The sequence below is a fragment of the Cherax quadricarinatus genome, chromosome 20 (genome assembly GCF_038502225.1).
Source record: "Cherax quadricarinatus isolate ZL_2023a chromosome 20, ASM3850222v1, whole genome shotgun sequence".
In the NCBI taxonomy this organism is placed as follows: Eukaryota; Metazoa; Arthropoda; class Malacostraca; order Decapoda; family Parastacidae; genus Cherax; species Cherax quadricarinatus.
In genome coordinates, this window is record NC_091311.1 from 37,588,572 (window position 1) to 37,593,571 (window position 5,000).

Consider the following 5,000-nt stretch of genomic DNA (forward strand, 5'->3'; position numbering starts at 1 on the left):
AATTGCCTGGGTAATGATGTAGTGGAGGCAGGATCCACACATAGCTTTAAGAAGAGGTATGATAAAGCTCAGGGAGCGGGAAGAGTGACCGGGTAGCGGCCAGTTGAAGAGGCGGGGCCAGGAGCTGTGACTCGACCCCTGCAACCACAACTAGGTGAGTACACACACACACACACACAGACACACACAGAAACAAGGGGATCACAATTGGAAGTTGAAGCCTCAGATGAGTCAAAGAGATGTTAGGAAGTATTTCTTTAGTCATAGAGTTGTCAGGAAGTGGAATAGTCTGGCTAGTTAAGTAGTGGAGGCAGTATCCATACCTAATTTTAAGACGAGGTTTGACAAAGCTCATGGAGCAGGGAGAAAGAGGACCTATTAGCAATCAGTGAAGAGGCGGGGCCAGGAGCTATGAATCGACCTCTGCAACCACAAGGTGGTGATTACATATAGGTGAACACACACACACACACACACACACACACACACACACACACACACACACACACACACACACACACACACACACACACACACACACACACACACACACACACACACACACAGGAGAAGCTAAACTACAAAAGGGATGACTACACAGGCATGAAGAACTTCCTGCAAGACGTTCAATGGGAAAGAGAATTGGCAGGAAAATCAGTAAAAGAAATGATGGACAAAATGCAAGGTGGCAGAGGAGAGGTTTATTCCCAAGGGTAACAGAAATAATGAGAAGATGTGTAGGGAGGCAAAAACTAAGTGCACTAGAGAAGAGACAAACGATTATGCACAGATAAGAAGGGAGGCTCAGCGACAATTCGAAAGTGACATAGCATCGAAAGTTAAGTCTGACCCGAAGCTGTTGTATAGCCACACCAGGAGGAAAACAACAGTCAAGGACCAGGTAATCAGGCTGAGGAAGGAAGTTGGGGAGTTCACAAGAAACGATCAATAAGTATGTGAGGAGCTCAACATGAGGGAAGTGTCCTTGGCCCTCTTCTCTTTCTCCTATACATAAATGACCTTCCAAATGCTTCGCAATTACTCAAACCCACACTATTTGCAGATGACACTACATACGTCTTCTCTCACCCGAGCCCAGTCACGCTAGCCAATACTGTAAATACCGAATTACAGAAAATATCTACCTGGATGAGGACTAACAAACTTACACTAAACATTGACAAAACCTACTTCATTCAGTTTGGTAACAAAGCTACAGATGTCCCTCTTAACATAATGATAAACGGATCACCTATCACAAAACTAACAGAGGGAAAATTCTTAGGAATCCACCTTGATAATAGACTCAAATTTCATACACATATACAACAAATTTCTAAGAAAATTTCCAAGACTGTAGGCATACTATCGAAGATACGGTACTCTGTTCCACAGTCAGCCCTCCTGGCCCTATATCACTCTCTTATTTACCCCTATCTCACCTATGGAATTTGTGCATGGGGCTCAACAACAATTAACCATCTCAGACCACTAATTACTCAACAAAAGGCTGCAGTTAGAATGATAACAAATTCTCACTACAGGCAACACACTCCACAAATATTCAATACACTAAACCTACTCACCATACAAAACATCCATACTTATTACTGCACCTATTACATACATAGAACACTTAACTCTGATATTAACCCTCCCCTCAAACATCTCCTTGCCAACCTCAACAGAACACATGACCATAACACAAGGCACAGATCACTCTTTGATGTTCCTCGTGTCCATCTCACACTATGCAAAAACTCAATGCACATAAAAGGCCCTAAAATCTGGAATTCATTACCTGTAAATATAAAAGAAACACTACCTGTTTATAAATTCAAGTCTCTTCTCAAAGATCACTTACTCACCCAAAACCAAATAAATACTGAATAACTGAACCTTATAAATTGTATATCTTAAATGTTTCTCACAATTATATCACATAAATGTTAAACCTAAAACCGAATCTAACTTTATTATTTTTTAAATACACTACCTAACAGAATCACTACCTAACTGAATGCAACCATATGACCTGTCTTTGTAATACTCACTTGTGCTTTATAGTAATCTGTTTACATTAATGTTTTATCACTGATTTCATCATTGCTTAGTTAATCTTAAGTTAATTTTAAGCCAGCCCGTAATGCTATGCATAGTATAAGTGGCTTTGGCATACTGCTCTTATCTGTATTTTTTTTGTACCTCTGTATGTGTGCTCAAATTGGAAATAAATAAATAAAAAAGTATTTGCCGTGGAAACAGGAAGGACTCCAGGAAGTCAGAATAGAGAGGTACACCAACAAGGGATACACCAATAAGCGTTGAATGAAATACAACCAAGAAGGAGGTGAAGAAACTACTCTGTGAACTTGATACCTCAAAGGCGGTGAGACCGAACAACGTCTCTCCGTGGGTCCTTAGAGAGGGAGCAGAGATGCTGTGTGTGCACCAATAACAGCAGTCTTTAACACGTCCATTGAAACTGGGCAACTACCTAAGGTATGAAAGATGGCAAATGTAGTCAAAATTTTTAAGAAAGGAGAGACACGAGGAACTAAAATACAAACCAGTGTCGCTGATTTGTGTAGCATGTAAAGTCACGGAGAAGGTTGTGTTAATATTGGTAGAATTACCGACAATATGTTAGGTAATGTGACATTTTATTGTGGCAACGTTTCGCTCTCAAGGAGCTTTGTCAAGCTTGAGAGCGATCAGTGAAGAGGCGGGGCCAGGAACTATGAATCGACCCCTGCAACCACAAATCGGTGAGTACAAATAAGTGCATACACCAGTCATCCGGCCGGCACTATTTTCCACCATCCTCCGTCTATTCACCTCACGTATCGGAATATTCAGCATCCGTACCCTAGGCGTTCTTCCCCCCCCCCCTTCCCCTCCCTCTCCTTTTAACCGGCCGCCCAGGTAATCCATTCTCTGTTCATAATCCGTTCTTATAGACCCTTCAACCGGATTTTTTCCCCATGGATAGAAAATCCGGTTTCCCGGTAACTAGCAGTCCCACTAACCACATTATTTTCTCTTAATCGGATCCCCGAATAACCGGATTACGTATAATCCCTTAATAGTCCCCCAGAATACCTGGTAATTTTTAATATTTATAATGGAATTACAGCCTAATCTGTTGAATAATCCATATGATAATCTATATCATCATCTATATCATCTATATCACCATCTATATCATCATCTATATCATCATCTATATCATCATCTATATCATCATCTATATCATCATCTATATCATCATCTATATCATCATCTATATCATCATCTATATCATCATCTATATCATCATCTATATCATCATCTATATCATCATCTATATCATCATCTATATCATCTATATCATCATCGATATCATCATCTCTACTCATTAAAATATTAATTTATCTTTTTTTTCTTAACTTGCGAAGGATATTATTATTATTATTATTGTTATTATTATTGTTATTATTATTATTATTATTATTATTATTATTATTATTATTATTGTTATTATTATTATTATTGTTATTATTATTATTGTTATTATTATTATTATTGTTATTATTATTATTATTATTGTTATTATTATTGTTATTATTATTATTATTATTATTATTATTATTGTTATTATTATTGTTATTATTATTATTATTGTTATTATTATTATTGTTATTATTATTATTATTGTTATTATTATTATTATTATTGTTATTATTATTGTTATTATTATTATTATTGTTATTATTATTATTGTTATTATTATTATTATTATTATTATTATTATTATTATTATTATTATTTAGTTTTGATATTATCACTTATTTTTATTATTGGTATTATTATTAGTGTTTTATTATTATTATTATTATTACTTTTATTTTATTATTATTATTATTATTATTATTATTATTATTATTATTATTATTATTATTATTATTATTACTTTTATTATAATTATTATTATTATTATTATTATTATTATTATTATTATTATTATTATTATTATTATTATTATTTAGTTTTGATATTATTACTGTTATTTTTATTATTGGTATTATTATTCGTATTATTATTAGTTTTTTATTATTACTTTTATTTTATTATTATTATTGTTAGTTTTATTATAATTATTATAATTATTATTATTATTATTATTATTATTATTATTATTATTATTATTATTATTATTATTATTACTGCATATTATAAGTAGTCATTGGTATTTATGATTTTGATGACTTTTCTTGAGTTAGGAAAAAAATAGACGTGTTACGGTGCTAATCGATCTCAGGAAAGTATTCTTGTATCTCATAACCACAGCTGTCTCAAGCCTCAATGATCCTAGGAAGGTATCCCTGTATCCCACAACCCCAGCTCTCTCATGAATCTTAATCTCCCTCCTTGCCATCTTCCCCTCCCCCACAACCTACCTCCACTACCCTACCAATTTCCTTCACATACAAAATTCCACCATCACTCAGGTCCTCCTTTGCCCCCCTCACTCAAAAAAAATCTCACTTAACCCCTCTTCCTCAACCCCCTTCCCCTCCCATATCCCCTCTCCCCTCCCTTATCCCCTCTCCCCTCCCTTATCCCCTCTCCCCTCCCTTATCCCCTCTCTCCTCCTCCCGAACTCCACTGCCTTGCAAGGATAAGATCACCACCGTCTCGGTAATTATCAGTTATCAATAATTCCGAGTGAATTATCTCTCCTTAGACACCAACCCAGGTGTTTGACGTGCAATAATTTGCTCTTGCGTGACCCGGAATTAACAAGCGTAAACACATGCACTCCTGCGTGACCTGGAATTAACATACGTAAACACATTCACTCTCGCGTGACCCGGAATTAACACACGTATACAGTTTTCTTGTGAAAGAATTATATAAACACTTAATAATTATCAGTTATCAATTATCAGTTATCGATTATTGGTTATCAATTATCAGTTATCGATTATCGGTTATAAATTATAAGTTTCCAATTATCG